The sequence below is a fragment of the Pseudopipra pipra genome, chromosome 1 (assembly GCF_036250125.1).
Source record: "Pseudopipra pipra isolate bDixPip1 chromosome 1, bDixPip1.hap1, whole genome shotgun sequence".
Classification (NCBI taxonomy): domain Eukaryota; kingdom Metazoa; phylum Chordata; class Aves; order Passeriformes; family Pipridae; genus Pseudopipra; species Pseudopipra pipra.
The window spans coordinates 42,066,893-42,087,065 of record NC_087549.1 but is presented as its reverse complement, the minus strand read 5'-3'; positions in this window follow the sequence as shown (position 1 = coordinate 42,087,065).

Sequence of the window (20,173 nt, the reverse complement as noted above, 5' to 3'; positions counted from 1 at the left end):
TCCAAATGAAGATGGAGATGAGAACAGGAATCGTAATGAGAAAGTGGATGGAAGTTAATAAGCAGTTGCCTTTGGCATATTTTTATTAATTTTTGGTTGATATGGGGAAAAGGGAAAGTGTTTAGTGAAGTTTTTGTGCTTCACAAAATTATGATGAAAATAGCAGTTCCAGTAAATAAGTGTTGAAGTAAAAATTGCTCAGGAACTATTTATATGAAGAGTGAAAAATCAGGCAGCAATTTTTTTTTTTTTTTAAACAGCTGCTTTATGTAGTTGTCCCTATCAAAATAACAATTAATATCCAGAAAAATGTTTTCTGGCTGTTCAATAAAGCTATCAAGAGAGAGGAAAAACCAGGTCGTTGTTCCTTTCCTAACATTGTGCTGTTGAATGAGAGGAAAAGCCAGCAAGTCTCCTTGCCCCAGGCTGTGATTATATTTGTTTTAAACTTTCTTCCAAAATCTTACTTCCAAGAGTTAAACCAAAAGAAAACATTTTGATATCACCAATGTAGGGGGACATTTTTTTTAAAGGTAAACTCTTTTTATTTTTTAAAGTGAACTTAGTGTGTTAGAGCCTGCTTTGGCTTTTGCCAGTTTTATATTCACAGGTTACAGGTCTCTGTTGTTGCATAGAAGGAAACACATTAATTCTTTTTGTGCTAGGAATGACCTTGGAAACATCCACTGAAAGTTTGATTTTGTACTACCCATTGCGATACCACAAGACTGGAGCTCCTTCAATTCTTTAAGTTTCTAAAACTCTCAGCGAAAATTTCATCAGCAGTAATCTGGTAGTCTGAGCACAAATGCACTTGGGCAACTGGCTACAGAAGGCCTTTCCATTGCATTTTTTTCTTTTTCAGATAATCAGTTCCGTTGAGCCAGAGCTCCTTTTTCTATCCTCTGTGTGCCACTTGTATGTCTTTTGTTGGTGCTTGGAAACTCTTGTAAAAGAGTTGCCTATTGCAATTCTGGCAAAATTTTTTTCCAAATACAAGACATTGTCTTGGTCTGTGTAATTATATGCTCTGACTCTGTCAGTGCCTTTGTAGTTAAGGTATTCTTTGGGTAGTGTTGTAGATTCTCTGCTGTGTTCACAGGCAGACATACACTGACAGAGATGAATGATGTGGAAAAATGGAAAGCAAGAACAAAAAGCCAATTGCATACTCAATAAGCCCACAGTTCTCCCAACAGAATAAATTACTTGTTTTGGGAATGTGGAATTTCTTTAGACTCATAAATGCTTTTACATCTTTTTATGCTTATCTGAGTTTTGCATCTGTAATCTGTATAAACTACCCCTGTTGCAGAGATGAGATGGACTTGAATTACAACAAAGAACTTTTTTTTGCATTACAGGAGAAAAGACGTACACAGACTTCTAATTAAAATATTCATTGACACTGTATATTATAAGTAGATTTGATTCATGTTTTGAAGAATTTACAAAGGTAAATTTTACAAAGGAAAGGACCTCAAAAAAGGTCCTTCAAAATGAAGAGAATCTTTTCAGCTGGAAAATAATGAGCAGCATAAAGAAATTGTGCATTACATATAGCTTTCATCATGGAAATAGTCTGGTGATATTTTCCTTGACCTTATTTTTTTCCTGTAAATTTGGGTGTCTGAAGCTTGGTCTTTCTGTGTGAACTTTTATACATTGAGTAGGTAGGCTGAATATACTAGACACATTAGACTTCAGCTGAGCATTTCTGCAACATGAGAGTTCAGTATGGATGTTTTTGGTCAGCTGGATGCTTTGTGCAATTTTACATTTGCACAACAAAGATATATTAACCTGTTATCATATTACCTTAATTTAATTTTAATATTGCTGGAAAAGTTACTTGAGACAAATATGTTTAAAGGCTCTTTACATTTCCTAATCAAATGATTATCAGATTAGGTCTTGAATAATTTCAGACTCTCCAGGACAGGTGCTATTACATTTCAACACTGCAAAAATTTTGAATACTCTCAAGAAATAGTCAATGAAATAAATGAATAGTTATGATAAAATTATTATTTATTTTCTTTGAGATTACCATGAATACTTTGCTAAGGTTTACGTTTATGATGAGATGTTCAAAATCTTTCAGTCAAATGCATCCAAATAGAATCATAAAATCGTTTAGATTTGAAAAGAGCATCTTCGTGAAAGTCCCTTCCTCAGGGGATTTACCTCTGAGTCAGAATGTCTCGGGTAGCTTTCAGTTGAAAGTCTTTGCCTCAAGAGTTCTACCAGAGCTCCTGTGCTCTGTCTCAAAACTGCCAGCTTGGCAATAGCGTGGGGGCCAAGGTCACCCCCTCCACATTCCGTCTGGCTGTCCCAGTCCAGCTCCGGGACGTCTTTGAGCTTTTCAGCTCCTCTCTCTCTGGTGCCGCATGTTGCATTTTAGGACTTCCATCCAGTAGGAGTCCACCACCCTTCCTCTCTAGGAGGAGTCTCCAAGGGTTTTGGGGCATCTGGTTCAATTCTTACCCCAAACTCTGTGTAGAGCTTAGTCCTGCTCTGTCTCTCTCTTCATTAGACATCTCTGTGTCTTCTTGTTTGGCTGCAAGCCGCCTCTGCTGTTTTTCTTATCTTTTGGTTTTCAGCCATAGTCTCTCTGTTCACTGCTGTCTCTGCCACCATTTCTGCTGCTGCTCACAGTGGAGAAACTTCCCCCAGCTCTTAGCTACAGATACCTGGCCCAGTCTAACACTTTTCCAAGTTTCTGTAGCCCCCCAGCCGGGGCTGGGGGGGCCTAGCCCCCAACAGGGCTCCTGACCCCTCTCCTCGTGGCTTCAGAACATGGCCACTTCTTCTCCAACAACTACAACATCCTTCTTTTCTGGTCTGGTTGTGATATGTTTATATTTTGCAGGAGTGCTGATTGGCTCAACCCCAAGGGACACCACGCCCTTGGGGGTTACCATTTTTTTAACTCCAGGGGGAAAACTTTTTTTCCCCCACCACATTCAGGAAAACAAGTTTTTCTCTGCCTTACTTTGATTCTGAAGAAAGTACTTATCATGTAATTGTTCAAAAAAGTGGGATTTTGCCAGAGTCCTAACTGAAGTTTAACATTTTGACTATTAATTGAAATCTGTAAATTATAGCCAATGAAAAAATTATGCTCTTGGTTATGCTGTATAGCCAAGCAGTCACTCAGGGCTGTTATATTTCTTACAGCTGGAGTACACAGTAGTTTTCAATCTAAACTCAATTTAAGGAAAAATAGGCAAGCTGAGAATGAACCTGAAACTTTATGGCAATATAACATGAATTTTCTGTAACATAGCATAAAAGTCTCCTTCAAAAATGGCCTTTGCCCCTGCACAAATGGCTTTGAGAGGATTTATAGGTATAGCACCAAAGAAAGCTTTACAAATATGTAGTTACATATACTATGGTTACACTGTGGGATTTTAAACCTCACAGGTGTGTTTGTACACTGTTCTTTTTTCCTGCAGTCTTGTAAAAAGGTTTAAAAGTTTTGGTGGCTTCGCAGTATGTTACTTTGATGCTGAGTTCTCTTTCTTCCCATTTGAGTACTCAGCCTCAGGTCTGACTATAAGGTCAATCTTAATAGATAAAGCTATAATACGCAGAAAATAATACAACCCCCCCCTCAACTATTTTCTGTTTTATTGTGATTTTTTTTTCCCTTAGTCTTTAGGTCCCAGGTCTTGTGATAATTAGCATACAAAATATATTGAATATCATGGTAGCATATCAGGTCTGTTATCCTTTCTTAACTGAAAACCAGCTCTACATTCTGTTTAGGTGCTGAGGAAAATGCTATTGATGGTTCCTCCTAGTTACCATGTGTGTGTGACTGCTTGTGGCATCTTAGGAGAAATGGCAAGAGTGACATGAACAGAAACAAACACAACAGGATGGATGCACATCAGCAGGAATGGGAAGGAATATTTGAACACTAAATTTCCCACATTATCTAGTGCTATCTATGGGTCTGTTCCATATTTGCATGAGTTCCTCAAGCACTCCAAGCAGTCTACTAGACTCTCCACAGAGACATGCTTTGTGGTACCTGTTGTATAAATAAATATATTTAACATGAAAATATACAATTTAAGAAGACGAGTAATGTATAAAATGTGAAGGAGAAAAAAATGTAATTCATTAAAATAACAGTGGTGTAATAGGAACTGATATTAGTTTCAATTTTTAAAAATAAAGTCAGTTTTACAAAGGTATGATATGGTCTTTCTTTAATCTATTTTTCTGCTGACTTCAGTGCAATACTATGGTTGCAATCCTCAAGCAACAAACAACTTCTCTTCATTAAAAATGAAACATCTCACTTAATAGAAGACATCAATTATTCCATGCTTTGTTTTGAGGGTAAATCAGGGGTAACATAATGAAATCAACAGAGTGGTACTGGAGTTAAACTGTTTGAAGATTTCATTTTGCCAGATCAGATTCTTTCCAGAATTTCTCATTATCAACAGATTTTTATGATTTTTCAGTTGAAATTAAACTGACACAGAAACTGAGTAGAGTATATCATGTCCTTTAGTCTCTATGTAAACAAAGAAAAGGGTATATGGTGTTTCCTAGGTGTCATCCCTCTTGTTTATTTGACTGTGGAGATTATAATTTCCTTTCTACCTTCATTTCAGTAAAGCTGTTTTTGCATGTTTGTGTGACATTTCACCATGCAAGAAAAGCACTCTGAATTCTTGACAAAACCGTAAATATTGCACATAATTAGAACCAGAAAATTATTTACTGATCTGAAGACATGACGTAAAATGCTGCCATGAGATATCTTATTTCAGGACAGTTCTTAAGGATGTAGGCGCGCCAGAATCTACATGACCACTTGACTTCTTGGTGTCAAAGGCTATGACTCAACACTAATGCCCTGAGTCATTTTTACCTTTACTGCTACCTAATGGTAATGTGAATAACAGTGCAGGACTTGAAAACAATTCTGCATTTTATCAAAACCAAAGTGCTACTCAAAAGCTCCAAATTCTTCCTCTCCAGAGCCAGTGCTTAATAAATCTGACAATCTGAGGTGCAGGAAAGGATATGCAGGTGAATAGCTTACCTAATTTGTACTCATGAGGGAAGATTTTCATATACAAATGACTTAATCCAGATATAATTTGGTTATATGTTTAGGATCATTTTACAGAAGAAACCAGAACAGGACAGATAAGGTTCCTTACACTCCTTTAACATCATACTCAGTGATACATTTTCTCTGTCAGGCTAAAATGATACCTTTTTCAGGCTTCATCTCTAGTGCCCTGAGTATTCATTCTAAATTAATGTTATTTTTTCATTTGGGAGACTGGAAAAACTAGGTGTGTTTCAGAAGTAGGGATACATAGTATGTGAAGGCAAAATCTATCTGCATTGTCCAAGCATGTCTTTTGTGCAGGGAAAGTCCAAATATGCCTTGTGTGAACCACTACACTAAGATCAAGTCTCACTTTTCCCAAAGCAGCTGTTTTAGCACTTGTTCATTCTCTTTATTTTGTGTTTGGCTAGTTTCCTTCAGTAGCAGCAGAGACACCTAAGACAGAGCAGAGACCTAAGACACCTCAAAAAGCAATCAGAAAAAAACAGTAGAGTGTTTCCTAAAAGTCTGATGCTAAAGGTGGCTGAGCATCTTGCTGCTTCTCAACATAAAAGGTATAAAGGGCAGAGTAGGTTCAGCACCAAGAGAAAGCAGATGATCTGCATGAAAATCCATAACAAGAGGAAGCAGTTATTCCCTTAGCATGGCAAGTTTTGGCCACGACACCTTGGTATCGCTGACTGTCCTAAGCTTTCTGGGCATGAGGTCAGCTGTGGTCAGGTGATGATCTCTTTATGCCCTATATTCATCATACACATTGGTTTCAAAGTTGTTTAATAGTGGTGTTATAAACTTTTGTACTTTGCTCATATAGGAGAATTTGGTTAGGTTTCCTAGATGATAATGAGTACAATAAATATACACCTTGCTATTGCCATGTGTATTCAAAAGCAGTAAATTGCTCATCATTATTCTATTGCAGAAATGAAATTAGAAGACTCTGCCATTAGCCAAATGATGATGGGTATCACTTTTTAATCAAAACATATAATTTTATGGCTTATGAGTTAACTAATGGTTGTGGAGCCTGATTTGAGGTTGATACATGACCATAACACAGATCTCAGGGGTGATCTGGTTGATATGACAAAAAAAAAAAAGCAAGTTTTTTTGGGTAATGCCTTGTTTTGCATTAGTAGTAATCTTTTACTATTTCTAGAGGCAAAAACGAACACAGGTGTATCTAGATTTGTACTGCGATAGTTATTCTCCTTAATATAATCTTTTCTGTCTATAGCCCTCTTTGTAGTAAAGTGGGAGGAAGACTTCAGTTGTCAATGTTTCAAGAATCCACAGTCCACCTCTCGCATGTCCTGGCTGCATAGCCTTGACCTAGGCTGCTGAGAAAGTTCCTAAGTTGAGACAAAGTTGTGCCAAAGTCTGCCAAGTCCTTAAGAATTTTTGAGACATAGCTAAAGAGCTGCTCAATAATTTGATGAGAATAATATTGGCCCAACACAGTGCAAAATCTTAAAGGTGATAAGGATTAGTCCAGCTGTCAGTGCTATTGGTGTGTCGGTATTGATAGAACTGGTGGACGAGGGCAGCTGATCAGCAGTCAGCAGCTCTCTTCCAGCTCCCTGGAAGAAAGCAGCAGACTCTCTTCCCCCGCAGCTGATCCTCACCTCACCAACAAAGTGTCTTTAACTATCTTATTGGGGTGGAGAAGGTGTTAATGCCTAGCTTAGCAGCCTGTGAAATCCTAGCCAGCTTCAGTGTGAGTTGACTAATAAATCATTGCTTTGTACTTTTAAGTATGCTGCTTACAGATCACCTTTGCACAGCCAAGGATACCTAAACAAGTTGGCTCCCAAACATTTAAAAAATACTTTTTTTTTCTTTTTAACATATGTCTGTGCACCCTTTATCAGGAAAACACTGAGTTTGCCTAGAAGAATACATAAGAAAACATACGGTTTCATGCCATTCCCTCAGGTCCCATCACTGGTCACCAGGGAGATTAGTGGCTGTCCCTCCTCTTCCTCTCATGAGGAAGTTGTAGACTGCAATGAGGCCTCCACTCAGTCTCATCTTCTCCAGGCTGAACAAACTAAGTGACCTCAGCTGCTCCTCATGCAGCTTCTCCTCTAGACCCTTAACCATCTTTGTAGCCCTTCTTTGGATGCTTTCTAATTGCTTTATATCTTTCTTATATTGTGACGCCCTAAACTTGGGTAGGGAAAAAATCATGAAAATCCACTTCCTACTTTGGAGGTCCAGATATTATTTGAATAAATGAGACTAGGCAAAGTTTCATTTCCTTCACTCGAAAATCAGAAAGAGAACAGAAAGCTAAGAAAATAAAGGTTGCCCTTAGTATTCAGAAGTGGAAGCAGGAGTCAGCAGGTTGATCTACACCTTTAAATCAATCTTTTGTTTGTTCTCAAGCTTGGATTATATTTTCTGATTTGGAGTGATTTTTAACTTGTTTGCAAGTTGAGTAACGGTGTAAAAAGGATGAATTGCCTATAGTACAAGATCAATACAGATATTGAATTGAAATAATGAAGAAGATTTTATGCTTTGGAAAATGTCAGAGGAGCTCAAAGAGAGCTTGACTGTAAATACCCAGGACAGGATTTTACCTTGTTTATAGAGGTGTCTGTAGCATAAGCAGTTTAACTGTTCAGTGTGATGAATGGAGAAATGGTTTCTACTTTTTTCTACTATCTTTGTTCTTTATTTTCAGAACTTAAAAATTTTTGATTCTGTATATGTATTTTCAAGCAAGTTCTACTGTTGCAGGGGTGTACAGTCTCTTCTTCTATTAAAATCTGTTCTTAAAATAGTGTTGTATCAGTGTTATCTAATGAAAGTTCTGCTTGTCTCTGTCTAGACTTCTTGATGGAGGGTGAGGGGTCCAGGGCACGTGTGCTCTGGAGGACAGTGAGTGGCTGTGAAGCTGGCTAAAACCCCAAATTTTCACTAGGGGGGAAATTCTGACACTCTGTAACGATTTCATCCTGAATAATAAAACTTAAAATTTCTCTCAGGAGATAAATTTTCCAGAGAATTTTGATTTGGAAAGATCAAAATCATCATGTTAAAATGCTTTCTTCTCTGAAGTTATGTCCAAATGTTTAATTTTGATAATGTCTGCTGTAAAAACACTATCTACAAATTCCCATATATGGAATACATTTTAAGATTTCAGACGGAACTGTAGACAGAAATCAAGACTAAACACTGTGTTTTGAGTTTGAATAATCTAATAATTTCCCACCAGAAACATACTCCAAATGAACACTTTGGTTTTTGATCAAACACCATTTTTTGTAATAGACAGCTGTGCTGTAAAAATAAACATTTAAACAGTTCTTTTTGTTATTTCTTAGTTTCAGCCTCATATTGCTCAAGTCAGCATTATGAAAAGCTCTACTATTTCAGCATGCAGGGGTTGGTGCTAACTGCTTGTTATTGAGCTTTCTTTTTTTTTTTTTTTGAAGATGGAACTCAACCCTATATATATTTACAACTCGGTGTCCTTAAAATATTAGAACGATTGGAAACTTTTACATCATGTAAGTCATACACACAAACAGAATTGTTCTAGGATAAAGTTCACTGTATCTTACATCTGCCTTCAAAATGTGTGTATCATGGTTCTTTTCTGCTCCCAAGGCTCACTTGTGTTGTAATTTTTTTTTACATTGAGGCCGGTTCATCATAAAAAGAACAACTGCTCTTTGTCACCCTTAATCTTTTCAAGGTGATTTAGATTGTTGTGGGGTTTTTTAAAAATACATAAGAGACAAATAACTGTCTTATGTACTGAGGGACCTGAGATTTTTTTTCCATCCCTTCTGTTTCTTAATGGATATTCTCCAAGCAACCCTGACAAGCAATTTCTGCCCTTTCAGAACTGAGCAGGTAAATCAGCCAATTCCCAAAGCTCTGCTAGTGCTTATGACATAGATCGTAACTGCAGAAAATGAAATAAAAACATAGAAGCACACAAAAGCATAAGGGCAAGCTTTATCAGCTTGAAGATGAGTTGGTGATGAGCAATTCAGTAATACTAATAAGAATGCAATTGCATTGGCACATGTTGTGCCTATGCTTTGAAGATGAACAACCTTAATTTCAAAACTGATGACTACAGTAAAAGTCTCAGATTGAAATAACAAAAAATTATTTCATTGGTGAAATTATTTTCTTACTGGAATTATTATTATATTTGTCAAAAATTTTCATAGGAATTGAAAGGGAAAAACGTTTTGGAGAGACAAAATTATTAGATAAGTGTGGAATGTAGTTCAGTTTTTCCTTAATGAAAGGGAAATGTAGTTCGGTCTTTTTCTTACATGTTGAAGTGTGAGAAATCTCAACATTATTGGCAGTATGTAAATAATATCAAACGCAAACTCTTGGCAAATTTCAGCTGCAATTTCTCATGAAAAACAACTGTAAGTTCAGAACCGGTAGTACAATACAAATTGCAAAGATTATTATTATTTTTAAATTTTACTAAGCCGTGCAAATATGGAGATCAAATTCTGAAGTATTACAGAGTGACTTCTAGCATTTGTGCCATGTGTAGGGGCTGACTCCATAACTACTCAATAACACAGGGCAAGGAAACTAGCTCAGGAATCATCACATAATTACAGCATGTTGTTGAATCAAATAAAAAAAAGTTAATTGTTAGTGTGCTTCCTGGCATGGCTTCAGTTCAGGGCAAATAATCTTTCCCACACAATTCCTGAATGTGGTCTTGGGACTGGCATAGACCAGGATTTCTGTTACAGGTCAGTGTAAGTGAGGCAATCTACTCTGGAAAGCTGAAAGTATACCCACATGGTTAGAAAGTATGCCATGACCTTTCCCAGAAACCAGACCCTGTTCTATTTGTTTTTAAGTATGCAGCCATTGATCTCACTATTTTGCCAGCTGACCTTAAATGACACTCCCTCTTTAATGAGTCATGCATATGAAATAGGCTCTCTCTTTTCTCCCACTTGACATCAAGTATTATGAGCCTTTGAGAAGAGGTAGTAAGGACCTGATACAATCTTGAGCAGGAGAAGGAGCAAGAACAAGCACTAATAAACTTGTTCTGGCTCTAATTTTCTTCAGTCTGCAGTAGGGGAGAGGTGGTAGGTAGGGGAAGATTGTTTCTGACCTCAGCAGCTCCCCTATATATCAAGGACCAGAAAATGAAAAGGTCTCATTACAGTCAGATGAGATAATGGGGAAAAAGGTAAAGCACTAGTATTTTGGTATTGACTGAAGCTAAAAACTCAGCTAGTGCTATGAGTTCACACCAATGAGTTCAACTCTGCTCCCTTTCCTGTTATTTTCAACAAGACGAGCATAATAAAAGACTTTTCTAAATTCTAAGCATACATATGGACATGCATATACACCTATTTTAATAATAAATAAAGTGGAGAGATATATTAGATGTTTCATGAACAGTACTTACATTAAGTACTCTTAACGTAATATCCTTAGCATGTTCTTCTATGAAATAGCTCACAGATCATCTGCATGCTTTAAAAGAAAACAGTTGGGCCTGGTTTATGGTGAAGAATAGCTTACTTGGTTATGTCTCTTAATAGAAAGTATATAAAGGTAATTTATGTGCATGGCAGTGACAAGAGATTTTGAGCAGAAAACACTCCACTATAGTGTCATCAATTAATTTGTCAACATATTAGAACTATTCAATGGCACGGAAGAATCTGCCAGGACATCCTGTTTACAAAATAGCATCTGAGTAGCAAGCAAAATCTGATTCTTACTAACTTTGAAAAAGATGTTTTGAGTGTATAACTGTATAACATAAAGGAGAGTCTATTAAATGTCTAACACAAGCTAATTTGTGAACAACAGAGAAAAGCTGAGACAGGATTATTAAACAGTCAACAGAAACTGATAATTACCATTAAAAAGTCCTGAATGCCTTTGAAGAAGGTAATGAGCTGGATGTGTTGCCTATGGCACTATGCATTAATACAGAATTTATTTTTGCTCTCAAGATATCTTTGACAACATTAGAAATTACTAAATTGAAACAGTCTGCCTTTGCCTATCTCACTGTGCAGTCAGGACAAACGATTTAAGATGACCTACTGAATCACTGGGCTTAGTCCTACGCTGTTGTGGATGAGAAAAACCGGGTCATTGCCAAAGATGTTGCAGTCCATCATGTGGCAGTGTTCATCCAGTCAGTACAAAAAGCTGCTTGTGGATTGCTTTATGCTCATTTGGCTGAGCCACAGTTTCTTCTTATATTTCAGCTTGGCTTTAATTGCCAGCTTCAAATAACATCATGTAAATAATCGTCTCAGTACATGATCAGCTCTATCCTTCACCTTTACAGTTTTGACAGATTTGGGCAGAGTCCTAATCCTGGACTCTGGCAGAGCTTTGAACTTCAGATTAAAAGGAAAGCTGAGGGTGACTATGTTCCAGTACTGTAGAGTTATAGATGAATGATAATACTGTATATATAGGATGAAGAAATGTGCATTAAACTGTCATTACGCTTAATGAAATGGAATTGGTTTCAGGAAAAAGATAAATTACAAGACTTAAGGGTTTTTCCATCTGAATACAAAAGAAACACAATATGTAAAAGCATACTTCATATCTAGAGAAGCATCTTAGCATGGAGAATCACAGAAAACTGGTCTGGAAGGGATCCAAAAAGGTTAGTTAGTCTATCCCCTGTTCCAAGGCAGAATAAGTTATATATAAATCATCCCTGACAGATGGCTGTGTTATGACCTCCTAAAAAAAACCCCAGTGAGGCAGACACTACAGCTCCCTGGGCAGTCTACTCCATTACTCAATGATCTTGCCATTAGAGAGTTTATCTCTGGCTGCAGTGTAAGACCCTGCTTCTTTTACTTTTGTTGCTCAAAAGAGGTAAAAAACACTCTCAGGAGAGTGCACTACATATGGAGACTGTGATATGGGCCATATTGCTTTCCCAATTTTAGTAAAGTCAGCAAGTAGCCTATTCAGCAATTAAAGTCATGTAATGAGTTACCTATCTTTACAAGTTCCTGAACAGAAAGCTAAAGTGTTCATTTAAATCTTGCTGGCAACTCCCTGCCACCTTTCCCTGTGGGTACTTTTAACTCTGACCACACGACAGGTGCACACATGTACTCCATACTCACGCTGTCCTGGCTGCAGACCAGGTGTTCGTGAGCCATGTGTGATGGATCGTGTTGGCAGGACACGGATATTGAGCCTGCAAGTCTGTGCGTCACCTCATATAGCAACCAGAGCACACTCACACCCTTCTTGAGCTGTCTTTTTTAGTACGAAAGGACTGCCTGTCTAGGGAGGTTAGAGTGAGTCAAGTCAAGCCAGAACATAGGCACGGCAGGGCATGAACTGATCCATAAGAAATGTCTGTGTAGGAGGCATGCACAGAACATCAAGTACGAAGGAGTGGCAGGTTGACTAATTAAAATACTTCTCCCTGTTTTCCTGACCCAATTATGAAACTCTGAGTGTTGGGTAGAAGTCAGACTGCCATGTGTCTTGGGTGATCTGGCAAGAGCTCAGCTACAAAGTGACATGGAAGAGGCACAAGGATGTGCATGGAGACAACCTGGTGCCTAGAGAGGCCTGTTAACTTCAGAGCCTTGCACAGAGGTAAGGGTAATGGCCTTGGTTCCTGAGAAGCTCTAGATCCTGTATATGAGGTGCTGTTTGTTGGTGAGTCAATGCACGAGTGGGTTCATGGGTGAACTGGGCCACCAGGAGCAGGATGCGTGAGGGTCTCAGTGTAGTGAGGGCAATGTCCTCTAATTTCACACACTCCCTTATTTCTCAGAAATGAGATGTCACTCCCATATGTGAGCCCTAGAAGTACTTTTGTGTGATGCAGCTGAGTTGACATTCAGTATAGGGCAAATTATTTCTGTCTTAATGTACATTAAAGAGGAACTGGAACACGACGTAACCTAGCACACTGATGTCCCCATGTAGATATGCCCACATATGTAAAAGTAGAATTTAGTTCAAGCATATTTGTCTTTCACCTGACATTTTATCTTTCCTCTTTTTTGATTTTTTTCCACTGTGTTTCTAACTGGCCTCAGTTTCCTCAAAGGAGGGTAATAGTTCAATATCTTTCACACGTGATTGAACTTAGAGTTCACCCTTCTATAACATTAAAGGTAAACTAGAAAATTAGAAAAGTACATAAATTTAGGTTTAGTACCTTTTCTAATCTAAGATTAATCCAAATCTTCATCCTTTATAACATATATAAGTCATAAAACTATGTACTGTATAATATGATAATTACAAGAACAAGAAATACTGCTAAGTGGCTGTGTCAGCAGTTTTTGTCCCAACAATGAATTTTCTAGCTTTTAAGCTTGTGTCCACATTAAAACAGTAAATACATTATTCTGCCAAAGAATTTCCGTTCCCACCAACTGAATAAAATAATAATCATGTAATAAGCTAGGCATAACTTTGAGACATGCACAGGTACACACTTTTTTCTTTCAGAACCTTACAGTATTTTCTTCACTTCTATGCATACATTAACACTGTGAACACATGACATGATAATGAAATAAGACTAATGGTTTGCAGTAGGATTCTAGAGCTTCTTAACGAAATTGAAGAAATTGGTGATAATATTCAATTGTATAGTGTGTTTGAACTATGGATTCTGTTCTGTTCTTGAACAAGTCTGAAAACAACTCTATATTGATAGACATGTAACAGACACTAGAAAAATACCTCCTGCCTTCAGGAGCAGTCCACCTCAGTGCTTTAAACACAACCAGTCGAAGCTTTGCAAATTGTGCTCTTCTATCAGTCAAAGAGTTGATATTTTTTTTCCTCAGAACATGTATATTTTATGAATGTAGAAGATTGGCATGTCTGTACCTAAGAAAAACTTTCCTGATGAAAGCTTGCCTGAAATCCATCTTCCTTCGACATCTGGGCACAAGGCTGAGGAAGAAGAAGAGTGGGTTTTTTTCACTTTATGGAGAGTATTTTGTTTTCCTCTGGCAAATTGCTGATTTCAGTCTTATGATAAATTTTTAAGATGTCACTTGTATTTATGAATAATTAAATTATATATATGTGTGACTTTTCAACATTTAGTTTTAAGGTGGAGCGTATGTGTTAGAATACATAAATAGAGAGTACAGTAAGAGAAAATGTTGTTTCTACAATACTGTATTTTAAAAAGAATTAAATGTGCACATAGGGAGAGATTTTGTACAACAGAAAATAAGTTAAGGACAGAATATCCCCAGTGGTTCTAGCTGCAGAGATGCGTTCTTTCTCAGCTTTAAATCCAATATCAACAGACTTGGTTAAGCCGTTAAAATCCACAGAGATTTCGTATTGTTCATGTTGCTAGGAATCCCAGAACATACACATTATTAAAACAATATGTTTTCAAGAATATCTCACATTGGTTTTCTATGAAAAATACATTAAAACCTAAAATAGAGCAAAAAACCTAAAATATGGCTTCAAGCCACAGAGACAAAGGACCTTACATGAGGCACAGTGTAATTAGGAATTTGCAATAGCATAATGTTTAATGCCTTCCCAATCTGCAGGCTAATCAGAATGGTGCAGATCATTTATTCTATGGCCTGATGCAGCCTATAATTATTGCTTTTGCACCCTTGTCCAGTCTGCAATGGCTGCTTTTCTTACTAGTCTTTCAGGACATGGCTGTTGAATCAGGGAATAGTCTTGAATTCTGAAATTGTGACTGTGACCTTGACTGACTGTTTGAGGGTAAATACTCCTTTTAGTCAAGACTACAATGACATATTGCATTCTGGGTTTTAATATTTATAAAACCCTTAGACAAAAGGTGCTGCATATTCCAAATTACAGTTATAGGTCTACGCCCTGAAGTCTTTCTTTTCAGTCAACCTGATCAGTGGAATTTTAGTTGAATGTGCCTATTTTCAGGAGGATTTAAGCTGTTCTAAGGTGCATTAAAAAAGGTGAAATCAGAATAAATTATTTTTCTCATAGTTAGGGCGATGTCCTGAAGCATTTTAATGTGTACCTTGATACACATTAAAATTCCTTGCTTATACATTAAACCAAATATAGAGATTTATAGGGAATAAAGAAGAGAATGGATGGAAAATGCTTTAGCTATGACTTGTGATCATGAGTGTTGAGTTCAGAAATCTGAACTTGGGTTTGCCTAAATGTCAGAGGATGTTGCTTGTATGTACTATTAAACTTTCAATGTTTTCCTCTTGCTGTTTTTGCTGTATTCCATTGGGTTACTTTTGCCCTACAAAAGGCTGTTTATTACTACATAATAAGTAGAGTACGTGATCAGCAAATTAAAAGCAGAGAAACACATCTACAGCACAACAGCCTATTTTAGTACCCAGTGAAACTAGGGTAAAGGTTACAGCTGGTTAGCAAATATTTTGGCAGCACATATAAAGGAGCTAAAAAGGAAATTCAGAGTGCTGAGCTTTGCACTATCAAATGCTTTTCAATCCATATTAATTTTTAAACACCATAAATTGCTTGGCTTGAGCATACAGGCATAAAATAGCATTGACAGTGTTTTTTAATATGAAGGCTTGAAACAAGGAGCTGCTGACACAGATCTTTTGAATACAACTCCACCATTACATATCAATGAAGAAAATTTACTTTTGAACTATTTCATGTCAAGACAGTTGAATACCTTGTCTGGAAATATAAAATAGGATCAACCAGTTTATTCCTATTGCCGTGCTCCTCCCAAGTATGGTTCAGCAGAAACAGGAAAATATTCTTTTAGGGCTTGACTTCACTGCACTGGTTAGCTTAAATTACACTACTTGAACAATATCCACAAGGTTTAATTCAAAGGAATGTAAATAAAGAGAGCAGAGAGATGGGCAGAAATGGTTTGGAGTGCAAAATGTAGCAGTTTTTACAGAGGCACCATGTGATTGCTCCCACTCCACATGAACATCAGATTCGAGTTGAAAACTGTCCCCTAGTTTGATAGCATAAATACCCCCTCATGTACGACTCAGTTTGAACTGGAAAGCTTTACTGGTATGGATGGGTATTCAAACAGGCACTGAGCTGGCCTTGGACTTTGGGTTGACACTCTTGGGAAGACAGTCCTGAGTGTGTCTCACAGCGTGGGAAGACCTTTACTCCCGCCCACCTTGCAAAGCCAGGCTTGAGGCAGCTCTGAGCCCAGCAGCCCATCTCATGCTCAGTCTATGGGGGGGGGGGGGGGGGTAATTCACTGCGAGTGAATAATATAAGAATTTACAACAGCCTATGGAAAGTGTATTCATCACTACTTATTTACTTATTACTGGAGACTGTGTTTGAGTCAAGTCAACTTTTCCTTAAAGAGTACAATGTAGAGACTACTCACAGCAGGCTGGGCAGACAGTAAAACTTTGTTTACACCTGAAAAACAGAGAGTTTCAGGGTAAAGTTACTTTGTTTTCCGTTTCTCAGAATATTAGTGAACTTTGACCAGTAGTATGTAACTTGGCATGCTGTGCTTCCAGGTGCTCTAGTGCATATTTGCTCTGGTTCTTCCAGCAACCCTCTGTATCTCACTCTCTTGATCCTAGGAAGAAAGACAGGAGAGGTTACATCTGAAAAGTACATGATGTTGTTTTGAACACATTTTTGGGAGATGGAATGATATTCTGAACTTACTCACAAGTTCAGTCTCTCTCCAACTGAATTAACACCAGGGACTAACAGCAGCAGTCCTTGATGCAACAGAACCAGTGTCTGGGATTTTGCTTCAAACATAATAAAAGAATTTTCCAAAAGAACCTATGAGCAATTTAAAATGTAATATTTGGCCTACCATATATGAAGCAGCTTTATATAAACATGATATAATATGTTAACAGGGGCAACCTTTTGAGATATCCAGTTAGATGAATAGTCAGTCCACCTTCCAAGCAGTTTTTCTTATAATTACATCATGTGATTTTCAGGCATGTTATAAAACATAAGGCAGTGGCAGAAGAGATTGCAGACTCTGAGTAAATAGACTCTATAGGCCAAACTACACAACAGATGTATGCTATTACAAGGCTTCCACAACATACTTTTACATGCATTCAGTAGGTGTTTTGTACCAAATACGTCTTTGAAAGTTGCTTCCCTAAAGAGGCTCAGCACAGAGTCTGTACCTAGATTTTATCATCACCATGTTGTTTACCTTGCTTTCCTGACCTGTAAGCACAAACAGTGAAAAAAAACTCCCAACAGTACCTCATCATGGTTTCAAAGCAGGGCATGGTCAAAAATGTTTTTTCTCTGAAGACCTGTCTGCTTGTGGCAGCAGGTCATACTAATTGTTTTGTTCATCCTTTACGTAGTTTTAAATGAATTTAGCAGATCTAGGAGTTCATGGATTTTGGGAGGTGACACTGTGTTCCAGGACTTTCTTCAGAATGAGGTGCACACAGGATAACTAAAAAACCCCAAACATTGGTGCAAAGACATTTTCCCGCAAATGCACTGGAAAATGCTAGAATTTACCCCTGCATCTGTAACAAAAATAAATACATTTATCAGAAAAATGATGCATCAATAGTTGAACAGAAGACTGTGTAAGGTACTAGATACCATAGGGTGGACCTAGCAAGGGATTTTGACTTTTGAGGACTACAACAAAGTCTTGCTTTTTAACTAAAGATGGTACCAGATAAGTACCAAGATCAAAGTGTCTTAATCTTGAGGACTCAAAACCTTTGTAAGGACTGTGTAAGCTTTAAACTTCCCATACAGAGGCTAACTTGGCGTTCCATACAGAGGGATTGTCACAGAGAAGTGTTGTCTAAGTTCACAGAGACCCTTTCCGAGATGAATTAGATGGCGCAAGAGATGCCCTGCTGTGCTAAGCATTAGAGTTAGAGAAAAAACATACAACCCAAACTTCTTCCTGTCCCTGTGGAATTCTACATGTCCCAGCAGAGAAGTGGATGTTGCAACCCTTGTTTCCCAGAGTGTAAAGCCTGCAGTGATACTGGGCCTACTTACCAAGGAGGGAAGAGCACTCTGGTGGGGTTTATTCAAAAATAGAAAAGGATTCTGGGTCTTTGAAAGATTTTCATGAAAGCTGACCATGCTTATTCTGCCATATCAGAACTCAGTCAGAAAATTTTGCTTTCTTAAACTAAAAAGTAAATTCCATTAAAATCAGCTGCTGCTCTAGTTGATGGGATTGCTTTAGAAAGGCTCCTTTCTTGTGCATCACCTTTGCTAGAGCTCTCTATGTGTTTAACAATTAACAGTGGTCAAAAGTAAGGAAAGATATCATTCTGGATGACATTGTCTATAAAACGGAAAACTGAGATCACAGGAAAATGCAGACAGACTGGTAAAGGAAATGCCAGAGTCTCCCTCTTTTACTACCTTCAATCATATCTTCCTGGAAGGTATGATTCAAACAGATATAAGACTTTGGGCTCAGCAGAGGCCAAAATCCTGTGGCTGCTGTTGTACAAATGCTTGGATGAGTTTATTTGCTATTCCTTAAATTTAATGAAAGTATGAAACACAACAGAAAGGGCTTCAGCCCAATCGGTATGGGCTGTATGAGCTGAAAGAAAGGCAGCAATGAGGAGAGGAAAGAGATAGAACCTTTCCAACCTTACAAATCAGAAGTGAATCCCTTGCTGCCAATACTCTTACATTGATGTAACAGTAAAACAAGATGTATATGCAGCTATGTTAAAAAGCCTTGCAAGGAAGGGAAAATATAGTGTTTCTCAAACCTGGGGGTCTCCGGAGGCTTTGAGGGGAAAAAAAAAAGTAAAAAAGATGAAATAAGCAGCCATAAAGGATTTTTTACCTTTAGTAGTATATAAACCAACTTAGTATATTTTTGGATGTGTACAGGTAACAGTATTGCGCTGCTGCATTTCCCCAGTATCACATGATCTGTGAGTAAATTTTTTCCTCCTGCTAGCTTATAAAACATTGATGGTAAGATACGTGAGTAGTGCCGTAAATACTAGAAAAAGGATTGGAGTGCATATTGCAGAGAAGCAATAAGCAACCAACAATGTATGGGTAAATGTGAAATGACTGGCTGCTCTTCAGCAGCGCTCTAGGAAAATTGTGATTTTCAGTTACGATCTGTTCAGTCAGATTAAAGTCTGATGACTGCCTCAAGATGTTCATTTATCACCCAAAGTAAATCAAACTGAGAGAACAGGCAACAATATGTGATTGTATTCAAACACAACGGATCAGCACCTATGGGTAAAATTTCTAGCAGCAGCCAGATAACAGGGGCTAGAAATAAAAGTACAACAAGAGATCACATCAGGACAGGATATTATAGAATCTCATCTTGGTTCATAAATATAAAATAATGAAGTACACTTTCATGGTCTTACCTGCCAAATTGTATTAAAAACTTGAAAAGATATTATTGTTGCCTGTTAAAGCTGAAGATTTGGTAAAAAAAATTAAATAGATTGTAATGAAATGGGTAGACCTGCTTTTTCTATATATGCAGACCTGAAAACAAGATGAAGAAAGATAATAGAGTATATAATGCTCATTTTTAAATTATGATTTCCTCCTTGATTTTTTTTTGGATTCAGATTAAAAACTTATGAAACCTTTTGGTGATCTTCAAATTTGAAAGTTGTACTAGCAAACCTGAAAGATTCCCCAGAGCTATGGTCAGTTACCATGCAAAAGATCAGGAAAAAAATCTGAAAAATTAGGTGAAAGTCTGTGTGGAATTACAATTCTTCCTCCAAGCATTAGTTGGAGAGCATAAAGAGTGTTTGAGCAGAAAGTCTGGCTACCAGATGGAGGATCAAGGTAATTGGAGATAATGCAGATTAACAGATGGAAGCCTAAAAAACAGTTGAAAACAAAACTTTAAGAAAGTAATTTTTTGTACCAAGGCCTTTTCATTTTTCCTTCTCTTGCAAAATATGCAAGTTGCAAAGCAAATACGTACCCAAAGTTGACATGGAAGTGCTAGGCTGAGTATTAGAAATGCAAAAAATAGTTCTTTCCCACATGTCAAACAGTTTCTCTGTAAGTTGGCGCAGGCTTGTGGGCTGTGCTCCAGCACAGTAACATGTGCCC